This window comes from Zea mays, chromosome 4 (assembly GCF_902167145.1).
Source record: "Zea mays cultivar B73 chromosome 4, Zm-B73-REFERENCE-NAM-5.0, whole genome shotgun sequence".
NCBI lineage: Eukaryota > Viridiplantae > Streptophyta > Magnoliopsida > Poales > Poaceae > Zea > Zea mays.
The window spans coordinates 70,637,845-70,659,805 of record NC_050099.1 but is presented as its reverse complement, the minus strand read 5'-3'; the positions used below and the strand labels follow the sequence as shown (position 1 = coordinate 70,659,805).

The 21,961-nt window shown below is 50.4% G+C and overlaps 1 pseudogene; it reads right to left on the bottom strand.

Moving 5' to 3' along the window:
- Positions 1-20,883: 20,883 nt before the first annotated feature.
- On the bottom strand, positions 20,884-21,521 carry LOC103653373 (uncharacterized; annotated as a pseudogene).
- Positions 21,522-21,961: the final 440 nt, after the last annotated feature.

Sequence of the window (21,961 nt, the reverse complement as noted above, 5' to 3'; positions counted from 1 at the left end):
CTTTCACTTGTTGCTCCTATAAGTGCAAAATAAGATTAGAGAGCAACACAAGTGAGTTAGAATGAAATCGAGGAAAGAGAACTTAGAAGGGGAGAGAGAGAGGAACAAATCACAACAAAAAGTGACAAACACAAGAAGCACGTGATTTATTTACCAATGTTCGTCTCCAAAAAGCCTACGTCCCTATTGAGGTGTCTCATTGGACTAGGTCTCTCTCGACCTTCCCAAGTGATCCACCGATCAACTTGAGTCCTCAGATCCAATAGATAGAGACAAAGTCTTAGCAATGCACTACACAAAAGTCCAGAGTCTCTTGAAGCCTCGTTCAGCTCTGAGGCCCACGTGCGATCTGGCCCATCGTAACGGGCCCTGCGTGGCCGCCCTTATGTTACGGGCCTAATTTGTAAAGGCATGCTTGTAATTACAGCTTGTAACCCTGCTTTATGGGAATATTCTGGGGATAAACTAGGTGTCTGAGGGCACATGCGTCCTTAGCACAAGGCGCTGGGCACTCAGATACCTATAAATACCCCCGCACAGTGCCCGTGAGAGGCTAGATTAACAGAGCTATTGCCCCCGAGCACGTAACCCTGTTGTCACCACTGTTCACTCTTGTTGGCCTCTTTGCTGCTGAGAGCATGTTCCAACATTTGGCGCCCACCGTTCATGCTACGACCAAACCACCCGCGATGGCACCCAAGAGAGCTAACCCGAAGGCTGACGAGGCTGCGAAGGCAGCACTGCTTGCCGCAAGGAAGGGCAAGGCCCTCGCCCTCACCCAATCCACCCACCAAGAGCCCACCGAAGACAATATTCCCCGCACCTGCGAAGACGACACCTTCCGCACCTGCGGGCCCGAAGGACAATCGCAGCCGCCCCCAGGCTTCGCCCCACTGGAGGGCGCGGATCTCACCGAGGACGGCGAAGTCCTCGGCGTCTCAACAGAAGAACAGTTACAGCTGCGCGCCCTGCGCCTCAAGAACCGCAATCTCCAGAGGCAGAAAGAGATACTGGAGGCCAAGCGCCAGCGTGTGTCCGCACTAGCCAAGGTGCGGCAAATGATACGCGACGAGGAGCAGAAGGCCCAAGACCTCGAGTGCGAGATCGCGCTGATGCAGCGCGAAGGCCACCTCGGTCTACAGCAAGAGCCACCCCTCCAGCAGCGCGCACAACCGGAAGACACGCGCGAAGGCCACCTCGGCCTGCAGCATGGCCCACCCCTGCAACACCGGGCGCAGCCGGAGAACCCGCGTTTCCCCCAGCATGACTACGCTTTCCAGCACGGCGCGCCATTCCAAGGGGTCAACTACCTCGACGAGCGAAGTCCCCTGGCGCCACACCTATAAGTGACGCCTTGGCCAGCTAACTTCCGAGCAGGGGCATATCCAAAGTACAACGGCAGCACCGACCCGGCGCAATACATAATGAGTTATCAAGTCGCCGTTGCATCCGCCGGAGGGGACGACGCCACAATGGCGAAGTCTTTCATCATCGCCCTAGAGGGCCCAGCACTCACCTGGTTCACCAGATTGCCTCCGCTGTCCATTGATTCGTGGAGAAGTCTCAGGGACAAGTTCCTTCTCAACTTCCAAGGGTACCGTCCAGACACCGACGCTTTGGCCGAGCTCTCGCTTTGCAAACAGCTGGAAAAGGAGACTCTGCGGGAGTATTACCGTAAATTCTTAACACTCAAGTCACAGCTGCCCTCCGTCGATGATCAGATCGCTATCCACTACGCCATCAGTGGCCTTCGGGCCGGCGTCCTCTACAGCCACTGTATCAGAGATCCACCCAAGAACCTCCAGGAGCTATATCAGCTCTTTGAAAAATATGCCAAATCCGAAGAGCTCCACCAGCGCAAGGTTGAGTCACAGCGGAAGCCCAAAGATGCCCCGCAGTCCAGCCGCACGTGGACGAGGACTCCGCAACCAGACTCCGGTCGAGATGGCCGCAGTCAACAGCAAGTGCACAACATCGCCAACCAGCAGCCTGCTGCTGACCCCCCTCGTCGCCAGGAATATCCCCCCAGGGCCGCGGAAACGGAACTCGTGGCAGGGGCCGAGGGCGCGCGCAGCCGCCGCGCCGGTTCTACTGCCTTTTCCACGGCGAAGACTGCGCCCACCAAACCAAAGACTGCCCAGAAACGAAGGCCACCAGGGACAGAATGGCACGGGCGCAGCCAGTCGACAATCCCAGAATTGTCGCGCATAATTACCAGCCACCCCCTCCACCATATATCCACGCTCCCGCTCCGCATCCACCGCACCACGCCTACCAACACCATCAGGAAGTACAAATCGTACCTCCTCCACCCCCACCACCACACCAGCAACACCAAAACATCCCCCATGCCCCAAAGCAGGAGGACTTCGCCGATCAACCATATCGCGGAGTCATTCACATGATAACAGGGGGGTCAAGCACTGACTTCGACACCAAGCGGCAGAAGCGGGACCACTACCGCAGCATCAACCATGTCGCGGTCACTGGCCCAGTCGTGCAGACGAAGTAGTCCCACATACTGCTAACCTTCGACGCACGAGACGTCGACCTGCGCAGCGCCCCCCACATCGACGCTATGGTCATCAATTGCAGCGTGGCAGGCTGGGACTTACACAAAGTCCTAGCTGACAACGGCAGTCAGGCTGACATCATCTTCCTCCATGCCTTCGACCGCATGGGTATAAGCCACAGCCTGCTCAAGCCTTCGGACAACCCGTTGTATGGCTTCGGCGGCAAGGGCACCTTTCCCGTTGGCAAAATAGAGTTGCCCCTCTCCTTCGGTGTAGCACCCAATGCCCGAAGTGAGCAAGTAACCTTCGACATTGTCGACATGGTATATCCTTACAACGCCATCATGGGCCGGGGCTCCATCAATAAGTTCGAAGCCGCCATCCACGGGCTGTACCTATGTATGAAGATACCAGGTCCGCTAGGCGCCATTACAGTCTACGGCAACCAGCAGACGGCGCGCAACATAGAGCGGGACTTCGTGCCTGGTCAGAGGAACGTACACTGTCTCACGACCCAGCGCGAGGTCCCCGCGCCCGCCAGCCCAACCGATAAGCAGCACGACAAGGCACAGTTGCAGAGCCAAGACGGGACCAAGACTGTCCCCCTCGATCAGGCCACACCCAAGCAGACAGTCACTATCAGCGAAGACCTCACCTCACTCAAAGAAGAGAAACTTCTCTGCTGCCTGGCCAAGAATAAAGATGTCTTCGCCTGGTCTGCCCTCGACCTGGTCGGAGTCAGCCGATCCATAATTGAGCACAGCTTGGGAATTGACCCTTCGGTGCGACCAAAAAAGCAGAGGCTTCGCAAAATGTCCGACGAAAAGACAGAGGCCGCCAAGGCGGAGGTGCACCGCCTCCTAGAGGCTAAATTCATTGAGCCAGTGGCTTACCCCACGTGGCTCTCCAATGTTGTAATGGTGCAGAAAAAAAGCGAGAAATGGCGAATGTGCATAGACTTCACCAGTCTCAATAAGGCCTGCCCAAAGGACAATTTCCCGTTGCCACGGATCGACAAAATCGTCGATAGCGCGGCCGGCTGCGAGGTCATGTCTCTCCTCGACTGCTTCTCCGGCTATCACCAGATATACATGAAGGAGGAAGACAAGGCTAGCACCAGCTTTATAACACCCTTCGGCACTTATTGCTTCATCAGAATGCCGGAGGGTCTCAAAAATGCCGGGTCCACCTTCTCCAGACTCACCAAAACAGTGCTCGAGGGCCAGGTCGGCAGAAATATATTTACATATGTGGACGACATCGTCGTCGCCAGCAAGAATAAGGAGGACCATCTCGCCGACCTGGCCGAGACATTCGCGAACATGCGAGATGCACGACTCCGCCTAAACTCGGAAAAATGCGTCTTCGGTGTTCGCCAAGGCAAGATATTGGGCTACCTGGTGTCACATCGCGGCATCGAGGCCAACCCAACCAAGATCCAGGCCATCGTCGACATGTCGCCTCCGCAGTCCGCCAGGGACGTCCAGCGTCTGACAGGCAGATTGGCCGCTCTCAACAGATTCATCTCCAGGTCCGCCGTGCGAAGTCTCCCCTTCCTCAAAACACTCCGCGGTGCAAAAGACTTCCCCTGGGGACCGGAGCAAGCAGCGGCCTTCGCCTCACTAAAACAGTACCTGTCGGAGCTGGCCATCCTCACAAGCCCCGACTCCTCGCTCCCCCTATTGCTCTATGTCGCGGCTTCGCCGCACGCGGTCAGCGCGGCACTAGTGCAGGAGCAGACAGTCGAGGGCGCAGTCAGACAGTGCCCTGTTTACTATGTCTCCGAGGTCCTGACACCGTCCAAATGCAACATGACAGAGCTGGAGAAGATCGCCTACGCAGTTGTTATGTCCTCGCGCAAACTGCGCCATTACTTTGAAGCATTCAAGGTCCGAGTCACCTCAGACAGGGGGCTCGGCGAACTATTCAGAAACCCGGAGGCATCGGTGAGGATTGCCAAGTGGACAGCCGAACTCTCCGGCTACCACATCAGCTTCGAGCCCAGGACGGCCATCAAGTCACAAGTCCTGGCAGACTTCATCGTCGACTGGACTGGGCCAATAACACAGCCGGACCCGTCCACAGAGAAGGTGTGGACCATCCATTGCGACGGCGCATGGTGCCATGCGGGGGCAGGCGTCGCTGCAGTCGTCACCTCACCAGCCGGAGTCAAACACAGATATGCAGCACGCCTCAGCTTCGCTCTGGAATCCGACAGATGCACAAACAATATAGCGGAGTATGAAGTGGTTATCCTCGGCCTCCGCAAGCTAAGGGCCCTTGGAGTCACCACATGTATCATCAAGACAGACTCCAAGATAGTTGCCGGCCAGATCGAGAAAGACTATGCAGCAAAAGACCCCGCGCTCATGCAATACCTCGCGGCCATCCAAAGTCTCGAGAGACAGTTCAAGGGATTCACCTTGCAGCATGTGGATAGGGCCAAGAACGAGGAGGCCAATGCATTGGCTAAGGCTGCTGCCAGGGGCGAGCCCTTGCCCTCCGACGTATTCTTTCACACCATCGGCACGCCAGCCGTCCGGAGCCCCGAAGGGCTCCAAATAACTAATGATAGCGAGGGCCACCGCATAGTCAACCTAATCATGACCGAAGACTGGCGGGCACCAATAACCCTGTTCCTACAGGGGTACTATCATCCAACCGACGTCAGCGAGGCCAAGCGCCTCAGACATCGAAGCCGGGACTTCGCACTGATCGAGGGCCAGCTCTACAAGAAAGGGGTCAGTCAGCCAATGCTTAAGTGCGTCACCGAAACCGAGGGCATGCAGATCCTACGTGAAGTCCATAGTGGCACGTGCGGCTCGCACGCAGGGCCAAGGGCCCTAGCCGCCAAGGTGATCCGCCAAGGGTTTTACTGGCCCGCAATGATCTGCGCCGCAAATCGGGTCTCAAGGTCCTGCGAAGCCTGCCAGAAGTTCTCTCCTCGGTCAGGCAACCCCTCGCAGTATACAAAGCTGATTGCCCATACATGGCCTCTCCAGCGCTGGGGCCTGGACATTGTCGGGTCCCTGCCCACCGCTCAGGGGAACCTCAAGTTCGCCTTCGTAGCCGTCGAATACTTCACCAAATGGATCGAAGCGAGGGCTGTTTCTACAATAACATCAAAGACTGCCCAGAAATTCTTCTGGCAAAACATAGTTTGCCGCTTCGGAGTACCGTCCGAGCTAACAGTTGACAACGGCAAGCAGTTCGACAGCCAAGATTTCAAGGGTTTTTGTTTTTCCATCGGCACCAAGCTTGCCTTCGCTTCAGTCTATCATCCGTAGTCCAACGGGGTCGTGGAGCGCGCCAATGGGAAAATCTTCACAGCTGTCAAGAAAATGCTCCTCGATGAAAAAAAAAGGCAGATGGACCGATTTATTACCTGAGGCAGTCTGGGCGCTAAACACAACTGAGTGCAGGGCGACTGGGTTCACTCCTTTCCGCCTTCTATACGGATCGGAGGCCATGACCCCGCAAGAAATAAAGCATGGGTCCCCGCGTACAGTTCCGTCAGCCGTCCCCGACGTGGACGAGCCAACTTCAAAAGATCTCATTGACGGAGACCGGGTCTTCGCCCTACAGGCCCTAAACAAATACCAAGCCCAGACCAAAGCATGGCGCGACCACGCAGTCATCCCGAGGGAGTTCAGCGAAGGGGACCTCGTACTCGTCCGAACAGCTCGAACGGAGTCCAGGGGAAAGCTGGAGCCCAAGTGGGAGGGCCCTTTCATAGTCAAGACAAAAGCATCCCCCAGCGCCTACAGGCTCACAACGCCAAACGGCGAGGACCTGGAGCACTCCTGGAACATCGACAACCTTCGCAAATTTTTTGTTTAACCCATTTAGGGCTGATTTCGCCCTTGTAATTCGCCGCAAACAATCTTGTACCGGCCCGCACTCTTTTCCTCCCGGGGGGTGAGGTTTTTAACGAGGCGGAGCCATGTAATATATGTGAGAAAAATCCCCCGCAAAAACATGTGTCGAAAAAAGACCACGACAACGGTCTTCGGCATTCGACCAATTCGAAGTCACCGCGAGGCTAAGCGCTAGCCACCCTCGCGTGCGACAAGTCCACGCAGAAGTCGCCTAAGGGTGCAGCCGGACTAAGCACAACAAGTGCGAAAAAATCCGATGTCTATCGCGAAGACTATCCGCGCAGAAGTCGCCTAAGGGTGCAGCCGGACTAAGCACAACAAGTGTGAAAAAATCCAATGTCTATCGCAAAGACTATCCACGCAGAAGTCGCCTAAGGGTGCAGCCGGACTAAGCACAACAAGTGCGAAAAAATCCGATGTCTATCGCGAAGACTATCCGCGCAAAAGTCGCCTAAGGGTGCAGCCGGACTGAGCACAACAAGTGCGAAAAAATCCGATGTCTATCGCGAAGACTATCCGCGCAGAAGTCGCCTAAGGGTGCAGCCGGAACAGCACAACAAGTGCAAGAAAACCCGAAGTCTATCGCAAAGACTCCGCACAGAAGCCGCCTAAGTGCGCAGCCGAACTGGTACAACAAAAGCAGAAACGACAGCATCAAACCGTCCGCGCTAAGACCGACTATAATCACACCAGCACAACATAGCCAACCATACCAGACAAAGTACACAACGCCCTCGCAGGCATAGGCACGCGAGGGCACACAACTTCATCTTACAAGTCTTTACACATATACAAGCGAGGGCGCCACACTCTACATCGGCTCAACCTTAGGAATAATTCCCATCTCCCTATAATTAAATAACATTATTCTAAGCTCCTCACCCGCAAAAAGACTTCGCAGTTCCCCCTCCCATGTGCCCGCGGCGGCCGGCAAAGACAACAGCTCCTGCCGACCAGCCCTACTCACGTAAAGCCGAGCCCTTTCCTCCGCACTAACCCTACGCTTTGCAACCGCCCTTCGTCGTCGGCGCCCGGTGCAAGGACCTGGCACGTCTGGCGCGCCCGCGGCGTGTGGCGAAGCCTCCGCCGCAGCTACGTCCAAGGCCGCAAAATAATCCAAGTCCTCCTCCGACGACTCCTCAGTCCACTCAACCGATCTTCCAGAGTCAGTAAAATCAAAAAACTCAGATACAGACCCACCATATTCATTTCCACCTTCCGCGGTCGAAGCCGCCAAAAACTCAGTAGTAGCGGTTGCGTGCGCAGGCCCAAAATCTTGAACCTGCGCAACAACCAAAATTCAGCACAACATCCAAAAATTCCCCAACCCTAAACACCTACTACGCCACCTGCGAAGGCCCTGACGCTGCGGGAGCCTCCGCCGTTGGCTCCGCCGCTGCCTCCACCGTTGTTTCCGCCGCCACCGCCGCGGGATCTTCAGCACTTGGCACAGCAGCTGCGGGGGCATCAGGGGCGCCTTCGGCCACCTTCGGGGGCAGGTCTTCGCCGGCCGCAGCGGATGTGGGGGCAGCCGTCGCGATCGCCGCGGTCTCTGGGGTTGGCTCCAGGGCGACCCCAGTCACAGCCTCCTCGAGGGTCGGCTCCGGGTCTGGCAGCGCGCTGTTCAGAGCCCCGAAGTCGTCCACCCACTCGCCGCGCTCCGCCTAGGACAAGACACACAGATTCAGCAAACACACGCACAGCCCGCATACAGCAAACGCCAAACAGACAACAACGTTACCTGAGCCCTCGCAGCCTCGGTCCGCTCCCTGACCACCTCACGACCGTACAGACCCCACATCCGGTCATAAAGGGCCCCGGCGGATTCCTTCACTACGGGGTCTTCGACCTTATAGATATCTCGCTCAAAATCCTCATCCGCCTGGTCGAAGGCCTCGAAGTGCCGGCACCCTTCGCGGGAGAGCGCGTTCATCGCCCCCTCGCAGGTGACCAGGGAGGCGTACGACATCAACCCCCCCCCCCCCCCCCCCCGCGACGGCTGGAAGTTCCAGCAGCTCCTCCTGCACCCACTGTAGACAGCGAAGCCCGGGCTCTCGGTCCGGCACCTCGAAGTCACCGGTCCGCGCACCCAGCTCACGATATGTATCCATAAGCTGCGTGCGCGTCCGTTCGGCCTCCGCATGCATTGCGGCCTCGGCCTCCTTCGCGCGGCTCTCCAGGGCGGTGAGCCGCTCTTGCAGATGTTCGGCGAGCTCCTTGGCAAGATTGCCCTCCGCCCGCGCCAGCTTGGCCTCCGCCTGCGCAGCCTGCCCCTTGGCGATGGCCTCGTTGGCTTCCCTCCTCTCCGCCGCCAGTTGGCGCCGGAGGTCAGCCTTCTCCCTCTCCAGGGCGGCCACCCTGTCCGTCAGCTTACGGCACTTGCTGTCGGAGGCCGACTTCTCACGGACAGCGTCAGCATGTTGAGTCTGAAGTCTCTCGACTTCAGCAGACACAGCTGCCGTGAGGGCCCCCGACGCAGTACGGCTGGCGAAGTCAGCCACCTGCAGAGCCGCGACGCAGTACGTAAGGCCGTTGCCCCAAAAGAGGTGGGGGAGAGAGTATAACTCAGCGGACCTGACTCAGCGCCTCCGTCGCCTGACTCAGCGCCTCCGTCACTCCCTTCAGCCGGCGGGTCGCTGCGCCCGCCTCGTCCCTGACCACCGCGAGGGCCGACACCTCGCCTCCGGCGTCAAGGGCCTCGCCCCTCGCCTTCGGCACTATGGCCGCCGTCGCGATCTCCGCGCCAGGCGCAACCATAGCAAGCTGGCCCTCGTCCGACCCTGCAACGCATCTTCGAATTAAAAATAATAATAATAATAATAATAATAATAATAGGCCAACGACTTACCACCAAGATAGTCGTCTACAGTAATATCGGTGCCGAAGTCGGCAACGCGCTTGCCCGACAACGGCAACGCTCGGGCCGCCTTCGAAGCCTCCGCCACTCCGCTGGCCGGCGGCACCACCTTCGCTGACTTGGAGCCTCCGGCGCCCGCCGTTGCCTCCGGCGCCTTGCTAGGTGCAGAGGCGCCCGCCTTCGCCGCCAGCGGCGGCTTGCCTCCGCCGGAGGCCACAGCCTTCGCAGCCTCGCGCTGCCTCTTCGGCCTAGCTTCATGCAGCCTGACAGCCGCCTGGCGTTTTTGCGCCGCACCTTGGCGGTCCTTGTCCATCACTGCCCACACAACAGCACCGATATTCCGCCCGTAAGGAAAAACTCTCCACTGACGAACCATACGAGATGTAAAACAGTCCTCGCCAGCCGCGCAGGGGATAGGAACATTCCTAGGCCAGCAACCCCCGGTAACCCTCAGCATCCGAGCCGAAGACTCCCGGAGCTCGGGCGAAGACATCCTTTCCCCCGGGGCCGCACACGTCCTCATTAACTCTCTAGCAAAACTATCAGACACCCCAAGTCCTCCCATCGCAGTACCTAATTTTCTCTTTTTTGAGGAAGGGGCGGCCGCCGGCGCAGGGTCGTCTCCTGTCTCCACCGCCGGTTTCTTCCCACGACGGTCGGCTTCGTCTTGACCAGGATAGCCATCGTACAACAACTGATTTAATTCGAAGACCCTGTTCAAACGGCCATTTGACCCGCGGATATCAAAGCTGCGCTGGCCTTCCGTCCTCGGCACGTAACGCCCCACGAGCCGCACCGCCCCGTCCTCCGCATCGCGCACAAAGGCGGCCGGGTCGCGGTTTCGCAGATTTAGTGCGAAGGCAGGGCTTCGCACTTCCTTTCCTCCGTGAAAAGGCATCTGGCGAGGGCATACTTCGCCCAGCGCCCAGCCATGCGCCAAGGGCCACACCCCGTACGCCACGAACTCTTCAACTAAATCACGCCCACTGCTCTGACCGGCGGCGCACCGAAGGGCCCCTTCGTCTGCATCTTCCTCTGCCACTTCAAAGGGCGGATACACAGAGTAATAATGAGAGCACATCTCAGACACGGGGAGTCCTTCATGGCCTTCGACAGTAGCCTCAGCAACGTAAAACCAAAATTCATTCCAATTGCCCCACTTGTTGCGGGCGCACGGAACCAACTCCACTACTTGCATTGTGGTCTTGCCGGTCTTCGGCGTGAATGTGCATGACCCGAACTGGGCGACTTCGTCCCCAATCATCCTCTTTTGCCAGTGCAAACAATAATACTTCGCAAAAACTTCAACCGACGGCTGTCCGCCGTACGAAGTCGTCGCCCAGGCATACTTCGCCAGTGCCACCACGGCATTCGGTGTCAACTGATGTATTTGAACGTTGAATCTATGCAAGACTTCGCCAACAAACCGGTGCGCAGGCAAGCGGAGACCGGCGGCGAAGAACGCCTCGAAAACGACCAATTCACCCTCCGGCTCGGGGACTTCCTCCGTCCCCGGAGCACGAGCAACTCCGCCGCCAAAGTAGCCCAATCGCTGCATATCTTCAACGCGGGCTGACGTCATCCGTGACACACCAAAATCAACAGAGTCGCCGGCGCGCAACTCCTCCACCATCAAGCTACTCAACGTCTCCTCAGACGAGGCGGCGGCCGGCGGCGTAGTAGCAGCGGAAGAAGAGGAAGACGGCATTGCTACGTACCGTCGGCGGCGGCGGGCGGTCTGCTTCACTCGAGCCAGAACTCCGGCGAGGAAAAGGAGCAGCGGAAGAAGAGGAGCAGCAAGACGGCGGGCGGCTAGGGTTTTCACGGAGCGCGGAAGGCAAAGTCCAAACAGCGCCGACCCCCGCCCCCTTTTATAGGCAGGGCGCGGCTCTTCGGGAAACCCGCAATCCGACAGGGCGCGACGCTTCGGGAAACCCGCAATCCAACAGTACACCGTCCATCAACGGTCACATCAAAAACCCCCGTGGAACCACTTCGAGCGAGGGCAGCGTCTCCGCCATCTAGCGACGTCTTCGGCACCAGGTGACTTTGTCGAACAGGTCCCTCGGAGGGCAAATGTTGGGGCGAAGGCAAAGACGCCACCCTTCGCTCGAAGCCTTCGCCGCAGTCGCTGGTCTGACAGAGACAAAATGGGCAGGGACACCCTTCGCTCCATTCGGCACCAGACGAAGGCCTGCGACGACGCCTTCCCGCGGCGCGGCCTCGTTCAGCTCTAAGGCCCACGTGCGATCTGGCCCATCGTAACGGGCCCTGCGTGGCCGCCCTTATGTTACGGGCCTAATTTGTAAAGGCATGCTTGTAATTACAGCTTGTAACCCTGCTTTATGGGAATATTCTGGGGATAAACTAGGTATCTGAGGGCACATGCGTCCTTAGCACAAGGCGCTGGGCACTCAGATACCTATAAATACCCCCGCACAGTGCCCGTGAGAGGCTAGATTAACAGAGCTATTGCCCCCGAGCACGTAACCCTGTTGTCACCACTGTTCACTCTTGTTGGCCTCTTTGATGCTGAGAGCAAGTTCCAACAGGAGGTCTGCATGAGGTTTTGCTATTTTCTAGGGGAGACAATCTTGTATCCTTCAGTGCTAGAAAGCAAGCTACAATGTCAAGATCAAGTATAGAGGCTAAATATAAAGCTTTAGCAAATGCAACTATAAATTTATGTGGATCCAATTATTATTGAAAGAGCTAAGTATTCATGCACCTCTTTTCTAAATTATGGTGTGATATTATTGGTGCTACTTATTTAACATCTAACCCAGTGTTTCATGCATGTAGCAAACACATTGAAATTCAAAATCATTGTGTGAGATAGTCTCATAGAGATTACTCAATGTTCAAATCATATTAACTAATGACTAGGTGGCAGACAATTTCATCAAGAGCTTAGGAGGAAAAAGATTAGAAGTGATAGTCGCCTAGAATGGGGTGAATAGGTGGCATCTAAAAATTCAATACTTAAAAAAAACTTAATCCCGATTAAGTGTTAGAACGAAAGAGAATATAATCCAAGTGGGGGAAAAGAGTTCGCTTTCACTTGTTGCTCCTATAAGTGCAAAATAAGATTAGAGAGCAACACAAGTGAGTTAGAATGAAATCGAGGCAAGAGAACTTAGAAGGGGAGAGAGAGAGGAACAAATCACAACAAAAAGTGACAAACACAAGAAGCACGTGATTTATTTACCAATGTTCGTCTCCAAAAAACCTACGTCCCTATTGAGGTGTCTCATTGGACTAGGTCTCTCTCGACCTTCCCAAGTGATCCACCGATCAACTTGAGTCCTCAGATCCACTAGATAGAGACAAAGTCTTAGCAATGCACTACACAAAAGTCCAGAGTCTCTTGATAGCATTTACAATAGAATATCACTCACACAAGAGCAAGAAACACAACAACACAATACCAAGAAAGCAGATCACAAGAGCACACCCTCTCTAAATCAATATCTCAACTCAAATGGGTGATTGGATCTCTCTAGAATGACTTGGTGGTGTTGCACACATTCTTGGGAATGACGCTTAACTCTAAGAGTGATAGGTGACTCGAGTACGTTGGTGTCGGTGTTTTGACCCGATGACCTCACCGACTAGTGAAATGTTGTTGTGTGCCCTAACCTAGATGGGTGATGTAAGGTGATACATGTCGTTTATCCTGGTTCGGGCTAGAGAAAGCCCTACTTCCAGTAGAGGGAGGATGAGACTTATAGTGCTTGCAGTAGGGAGTACAAGCTGGTCGGGAGAGGGAAGGTGTAACGCCCTAAAAAATAAACCGTATTTATAATCCAAATATGTTGTGTCCTATGGATGATTAGAGGCTGTAGATGTATAGATCTCATCAAGATGATTCCGATCAATCACTAGTTTGCCTTGTTTGGAGTCCGGATGAGTCTTTTCGAGTGCCGACTGATTTGAGCCATTGGATATTAAGATTGTGGAAGTTTTCTTCTATTTACTAGGTACATGCCCGTGCGTTGCAACGGAAGACACTTGTACATACATTGGTCATTGTTTAGTAATGCTATCAAGAATCAACTCAATAATCATAACAAATGTTGAAGTCTATCATTTGAAACAACCAAAATTTGACTCAATGTCATTATTAATCAAAATAGGCAAATCCTAGGTTGATAATACAGGATATGATGATGTACCATGGCCTTCATAGAACAATTTTGTATTGTAGGGTGAAAAATTATAAAAAGCTAGATTCTAAGCATATTGGAAGGGGTGGTGAGTTGTGATTATCAAAATTCATGTTCAACTCAAGTTCACACAATTGTCAAGCCTCTATTGTACATACTTGTTCTCAAGCAACAAAAAAATATATACTCAGATTAGGCAGGGATCAACTCAAGTTCACACAATTGACAAGCTTCCAGTGTACATACATGTTCTCAAGCAACAAAAAGTATATATACTCCAAATACATGAAAAAACACATACTTAGCCCATGCAGTCTTCTATACATCCTTGAATTGGAAATTGCAGGACACTTCCAACAAGAGTGGATACATACTCAGCACATGCAATCTTTAACTTTAATAAATTAATAGAGCAATGTGCAAATACTCAAAGTTCTCATGGGACTGCATAAATAAAACAGATAGTAATTAGAGTCAAATCCTCTCTTAGTCTATGATCATTTTTATTGTAGATCAATGGTCTGGTACCCGAAGTCAAGTATATTTTACCTGGTATAGTTCAGCGACATTGGCATTGTAATAGCACTGGTGGCGACATTGGCATGTCAGAGGCAATTGGCCAACTTAACTGGAAGTAAGAAGTTATACTAAAATATAAAAATAGAACTGCCTTATTACGGCTGTGTGAACTTTCATGCGGTAGTATTAACAAGAATTTACCGGTGCAAACTTGGACACATTATAGAAAACTACTTGACAACATCACTAAATTTATGCACTGCATACGCACATCCCTCAAAACGGATATATTTGGGATCAGGGAGATATGGTACCCAAACAAGTAAAAACAACATGTACAGTCTGAAACAAACAAAGGGCCACAAAGCAGAAATTGTACCTTTAGATGTGCAACAGTCTTATCCTTGTCAGTGAATACACCGATGGACTCCACGACATACTCAGCACCAGCCTCATCTCACGAGATTTCCTCAGGGTTCTTGAGGGTCACAACAGTTAACACATTAGCTCACAGCTTGAATACAAAAGCTCAATCCATGTGGAGGTTTTAGTACTGTTTTGTAACCAGTACCTAGCATCTCAGCAGGAGAAGATCCTTTTGAATCTATCATGTACTGAAAAGCAACCGTAGGTTTCAACCTGAAAAGTGGCCCAGAAGTGTGAAAATGAGCACATAATACAAACAGAACTAATAAAAGGAGCTAGTGAAGCAAATACAACCAGCAGAACCACAATAAAAAATTAACATTTCAAACTTGTTTGCTTTTTTTGTTTAGTAAACACAACAACCGCAAACATAACACGATGCCAACTGGCTATTCGAAGCCCCAAAAGTTTAGTGAAATGCTTTTCCCAAAAAATTCTTGGATCAGACTCTAGTCAAAGGCTCAAAGCTATCTAAAGAGGGAGAAATAGGAATATTCAAGGATGCATGGCGGAAAATGGATAAAGTAATGTTGGAATTGTTCAACACGTTTGGATGGAAGATAGGATTAATAATTGAGAATTAAGTCTTTTTTATATAATTTTGAATCTCTATAACACCTTGAGATCAGTTACTTTTAAAATTGTATCCATTCAATTGTGAATGGATGAGGCTGAAATTGTGTAAAATGGAATATTATGTTATTAAATATACATTCCTATATGCAGAACCAGCACGGAACCATCTTTTCATATTGTTGGTACTTGAAGCTATTGTTGCGGTTACCTCCCAGCACAAACACATAACCTTCCGGTACAAGCTGAAGCAACAATCAACAAATATGAAAAGCATTAGGACCCAATCATCCAAGTACCAAACAATAAATGATCATGCTTACAGAAATTTAATCCATGAAATTTTACGTGGTTAACAAACAATTCAGTTTTGACAGACATACCGTGGGTCTAGTTTGTTAGGACCTCCTTGTATACGATGTTTTTGGTGCATGTCCCACAATCTACTGTAGGGTTCTTTCTTAGACCCTTCCTCGACCTCTTCTTCCCATCGACGGTTGGGATGGCAAGGATCTTTATGTCCGATCGGGCTGTCGCTCTAGATAGAGCAACATATAGTTGGCCATGAGAGAACACTGGTTCAGGCAAGTACACACCAACATTGGGAATAGTCTGACCCTGTGCTTTGTTAACCATTATTGCAAAGCTAAGCCGTACAGGAAACTGCTTTCATTTGAACTGGAAAGGGAACATCTCTTCATCGGAGGGACACAGAGGTATACGCGGTAGGAAAATCTGTTTTCCAGCGTGCTGACCCAGTACAATTTCTGCGTCAGTGCTATTTCTTTGGAAACCACGAACGACCAGCCTGGTGCCATTGCAAAGTCCATTCCCAGGGTCTATATTCCGAAGCAATATAATAGGGCATCCAATCTTAAGCTTCAAAACATGTGGTGGCAGCCCATTAGGCGTCAGTGTGTTTAGGAACTCAGGAGGGTAGTAGTTATGGGGATCATCCATGGCATTATTGAAACTATGGTACACCATGTGCTCCCCTTGAAAACGATCGATCATCTTAGCATTTATCATATCCACCCAGTCGTTCCGCGTTGACAGTATCGCCCTTGAAGTGATGTAGGTCGAATCAGACATTTTCGTTGAGATTTGGGAAAACTAAGTCTATTAGGTTGTCAAGATCGTTGTCACTCCCACTATAAGGCACACATACCTCGTCAGGAAGACAGATGTCGCCGTCACTATTTGTGTCCTCAGTTCCACCGCCTACGCGTAGCAAATACTCCGCAAACCAAGGGTCGTTTTTTGCCCTCATATTGCTAACAAGCTTTAAGTGGGACATGGACTCCCATAGGTAAGACATCCGTAGCGAAGAAGCGACCACTTGAGCCGTTGACCCTTTACGAACAACTGGCAAGACTTGTCTGAAATCCCCACCGAAGACAATGGTTTTACCACCGAATGGTAATTCGGGCCGACCCATTATATCGCGCATGCTATTGTCCAGTGCCTCAACGGCTTGTCTCTTGGTCATAGAAGCCTCGTCCCAGATAATGAGAGATGCTTTCTTTAGCAACTCTGTGGTTCCACTCTGCTTCGTGAAGCTACATACAACGCCATTGTCAATAGTGAGAGGTATCTTGAAGCGTGAATGGGCGGTTCTTCCTCCAGCCATTATGGAAGCCGCAACGCCAGATGTAGCTGTTGCCACTGCAATCTTGCCCTGGCTGCGTAGCGTCACGAGCAGCACTCTATATAGATAAGTCTTCCCGGTGCCACCAGGTCCATCCACAAAGAACAATCCGCCCTGATCAGTGTCAACGGCAGATAGAATCTTATCATAGGCGGCCCTCAGTTCCTCATTAAGAGAGTCTTTGAGAGCCACATCTCCCACTATCGGTTCGATACTTTCCTCCTCGTAAACCTCCCTAGCAGTACCAATAGCATCGTCATACGCATCGATGATAGGAGGAAGAGGGAATGTCTTTATGTCCTTTCCCATTGACTGCAGCATGTTCCTAATGTCAATCAATACCATCTTCTCAACATGAGTTTTACCCTGACTCCTATGTTGATAGTCCTCTGACATAACATCTAGGTGATTCTGCCAGAGTACCGCCACGTCGCTTGGCTCATAGTACACCAGTATTGTGGCAAAAAGTCGTCGCAGCGCCAATGGCATCTAGAAAAGAGCATGTTCAGTGAGACAGTCATCCCGTGTGTTGTCCGACTCAAGTGGTCCCCTTCTCTCTGCTGCCTCACGAAAAGTTGGTGGCGTGACACCATCTACTGTCCTTAGATCCACATAGGAGGTGGCGCAAGTCACATGGTTTAGGAGAACACGGAGATAGTAGCGCTCCCCCTCAGCGGATGAGCAGAGACTATTCTACCAACTTGTCCACCCGTATCACGCTTCCTCCGTTGCCATACTTTGCCCTTACCACATTGCCAAGTGTACCACTCAGGGAAGTCACGATATAGGATGCCACGAGCCACCTCATGTAGCCTATTCGCTTCAAAATATGACGTGAGCATTGACCTATCAGCACCTGGACGGTTGACGACTCGCTCGACCATTTGTCATTCGTGAAACGCCACCATGTGCATGTTTGGAAGATGGAGTTGCAATTGCATCACAGGTGGAGAGTTCTGACTAAGCTCAAAATAGTATATCCTCCATAACTCTTCTGGAGGAGTCACTCACCCTGCATCTCTGTACTACTTGATCTCATCTACATCATCATCTGCCTTGCTCGCATCTCTCATAACAACAGACGCACGATCATGGCCTTTGTATATGTACTTGAAAAGGTATTTAACAGCCTTGATGCTCCCGCACGCCTCAACATTGATGTGACAGTTGAAGAGACGAAGGAGGTAAGGGTTGTAAGGGACAACCCATCTATTGTCCAATTCGCACCCTCGAACCTTTTCCTTACACCCATCATCACGACGTCTGTAAATCGGGTATGAGTCCTTCCCTTGCAAGGTTGTGTCACTAAAAGGCTGGGGGTAATGATTCTTGCACGATGCATGGCCCTTAGTGCATGGGCAGTTAGGGTTTAACGACCCACACGGGCCATGCATCATATGCTTGATAACCATCTTTCGTAGTTCAGGGTACTTGTTGTGTGGGATCTTGGCTGAGATCAAAAGGTCATACTGCTCAGGGCACGTTAGCTTGTACTTCCTCTGCATGATGAGTAGAAAATGGGCATGTGGCAAACCCCGCTTTTGAAACTCCACGACATAGACGTAGGCCCGGACCTTACCGAGAATATCCTGTTTAGTCAGCCTATGCTTTAACTCCTGTAGCTTCGCATGAAAGACACGCACTACAAGATCGGGACAATCTTGCGGTGTTTGCCTAGGGAGAAGCTCCCTCCTTATCTCATCCCAGTTGGGGTTACATGTCATGGTAAGAAAGATGTTCGGTTTACCAAACTTCCGCACCAGAGCCATAGCATCCATATACCGATGTTTCATGTCACAAGGACCGCCAATAAATGATGTAGACAGCACAGTTCGCTTCCCAACCTTTTCTGCTCTGATATCTCCATCTAACATGCTATCCACCAAGCCCTGGTATAGGTCTGCCCTTAAATGATCCTGATTCTTACGTATGAAATCTAAACAAGAGCTCTCAATCTTGATGTACGTGTCGACAGTGAACTGCTGGAAAAGCCGCTTTCCATGAAGTATTGGATTAAATACCCCGGGACGAATCTGGAATTTGTAGTAGTAGTAGTCATGTACGGACACACATAAATGGGTAGGAGATTCTGCATACGCAAGGATTGAAAAGTGAGTGATGTTGAAAGAATAGTTAATAATGTGCAAAAATCCCAAAGTACAAACAAACAACTAACCTGCATCTTCATCGTTTGAATTATTTGCCCTATGTGTCGCACGGTATGCATCCACTTCATCCATGGATACACCAACCTTTGGGATATTTGCATGCCATCCAAGTTCACCTTTAGGGAAGAACAGTGGATACGATAGTGCATCGTAGCATCCATGGTATGAGCGGATGTCGTGGCTTGACATATCCTTCCCATGTAACATAACACTCTTGCTGAACTGGCCTCGTTGTTTGCTCCCCTCGATCCATACAGCGGCCACCTCCGAAGTGAGAGGCGTGTTATATGTCTTCTGGTTCAAAGTTTGGTCAAGGTTCAATGTGATATGATAGTCATCAAGGTTCTCAACATGGCCCATGCTCCTAAGGTGCTCGGAGTACGGGTTTCCATGGAGTATGCCAACTATCTGTTTAATAACCTCTTTGTCTTTCTGAAGCTGCTCTTCACGACACTTACGGTACCGATGCTCGAGACTGGGATCATCATCGTAAAAGTAAAGCTCTAGATGTTTATGCTCCGACCCACCTTCCTTACCGAATGACTTGATATTGTGGTACATCATGCCTTGTGCCCGGAACGTGTATATACTTGAATCTCGCACATAAGTTGTCATACTATCGAGGCAACAGTATAGGGAAGTGAAAGAGAAATGGCCATTAAAAACCTAATGTTATCACGAAAGTGCTTAGCATTAGAGTCTGCACTATCCCACAACACCTGAGCTGGGGAGGGGTATCCAGTGGTGCTAGCTCAACCTTCCCACCATGACAGCAATACCCAGGTGGCTCGTACTCAAACTTCTTTGTAGTGCAATAACCGCAGTCAGGAACATGCTTCAGCATATGTGTTTCTTCAGGGAGGTTACTGTATACCTTGTCATATGGGTCAGGCACATCAGTGCTAGTAGATTCATCCTGAGTACCATCGATTTCGATGTCCTCATAAGTCTCCTCATCTGATATTTTTTTGGAAAACAACGACTAAGACATGTGTATTTATATAAGCCTTGGTATCATAATCATAATAAAAATTGACATAAGTACATTGGCCAGCGAATATGTATCCCTCATCGTCGTCATCATCTTCTCCGAATATGACAGCCTCATCATCATCATCATCATCATCTGGATCGTGAAAATACGAGCCACGTAAAAGACAAAGGCATTAAGGGTGGGGAAAATATGTAATCTAAATAAAGGTTTTTTACAATTACCATTGGAAATGACCCTTGCCTTCTCTTGTGTATGCTCCACCTCATTTCCTTGTTCAGGTATGCCTTCAACTCCATTTGTTGGCAAGGTAGTGGCTTGGCATGGAACGCTACATTGTGCTGATGGAAACACACGATTAGTCTGACTATATGGTATCGTCGTCGTGCAAGATCCATTTAAGATTGGATAGTAATTACCATTGTTGTTGGCGTCACTGATAGTATCCCCATTCAAAGTAGTCATGTTCCTTGCAATGGATGCTAGAAATTGTTTGTTTCGACGGGCTAAGATAGCTTGTCTTTCCCCACGCGGCACATGATGTTTACGTCTTATTGCTTTAGTAGACATATCGAATGAACCGACATCCTCGGTCTGTGTTTGAGCTGGTAGGAAAGGTGTCCTAACGAATTCAGGGATAACCCAGTCGCAGGTGGTAACTGTTGAAGGTTCCGTTGTAGGGTGCACAACCTCAGGGGTATATGTTGGGTCCTCCATGGCGATGGACGCAACATTCAGAGTGTTAGCCTGTAGCACTCTACGTTTTCTCATGTACTCTATCTTTGCCTCTTTTCGCTTTGGTGTCTGATTATACAACCTAAGGCGTTCAAGTCTATACTCCCTAACATCGATACTCGGTTCCCCAATGACACCAACAGATTCATGCACACTACCTAGAATATGGCATGTATAGGTTCAATTGCACGAAATTTGTTGTATTTTTCCTATTTTTAGTAAAGTGAACATTCATGTACCTGGAGGCAGAAGGTCTGTCGTTGCGACATAGTCGTTTGACTGGAATGTCTCGTTCCGATGCAGCCAGTCGCTATCATCATCTGGATCCACATTTACTTTTTTGTCGCCATCTATGAAATATGAATACAATTACTTTACAATAGTAGGTCTATGAACAAACATATTTAATTTAAATTTGATGGGTTTCATCACCTCCTGAAACATCGGGCATCACATTTTGTCCCTTATTTCGTTGACGCATTTGACAACGCTTGTTATTGTACTCATTCCTTTGTTCAACCGACATTGTTGCACGCCTTTCTCTATCCCTTTGCCTCTTTCGTTCGATAGAATTACTAGCCGATGGAGTCTTTTTAATAGGACCTACCATAATCATCCTAGCATTAGCCAAATAAACGGTGGTACAAAAGGCAAAATTTGTGAGATCAATGGTGCTACAGTTAAATACGAACCTCTAGATGACTCAGACTTTAGGGGTAGTCCTTTATTTCGTTGACGTGCTTCACGGTGCTTCCTATTTTTCGCATTCTTTTGTTCAATAGACATCGTGGCATATCTTTCTCTATCCCTTTGCCTCTTACATTCATTAGCATCGTCTATTGGTCCAAGCGAGTTTGATCCTATTTGATCACCTACAATTCAACTTTTTGTATTAATGAACACATACTTATTAAGTTTTAATCATTAATTGACATGTGTGAACAAACTTTTACCTGTAACGCTTGTGTTTGAGATGTCTATTAATGGTGTGCGACCAGCATTATGCCCCATTAGATTCGTTTCTGTTGGTTCTTCATTTTCACATAAGGAAATCTGCTAGTTGAGAATGGGCAAGTTTAGATGGTGCTTACGGAGATTCTGGTGGAAAGGGAGATACCGCTGCAACCGTCCTATTTTGGTAAAGTGTAGATGGTGCCATTGATCTTTTATCGACAATATATTGATCATAGCACCATTAAAACAACAATAAAATTATGAGAAGGATTAAGTAGCCCTATTTTGGTAAAGTGTAGATGGTGCCATTGATCTTTTATCGATAATATATTGATCATAGCACCATTAAAACAACAATAAAATTATGAGAAGGATTAAGTAGCTTTTCACAAATAACACAAGATACCACAAGGTATCTGGTTATCCTAGATACATCATTAGAGACACCCAGAATTAAAAAAATGGAAACAAATCACTTCCAAACTGTAGATGTGCTATATACCTGTTTTGCTTGGTGGCTGGTGCATTGGAAT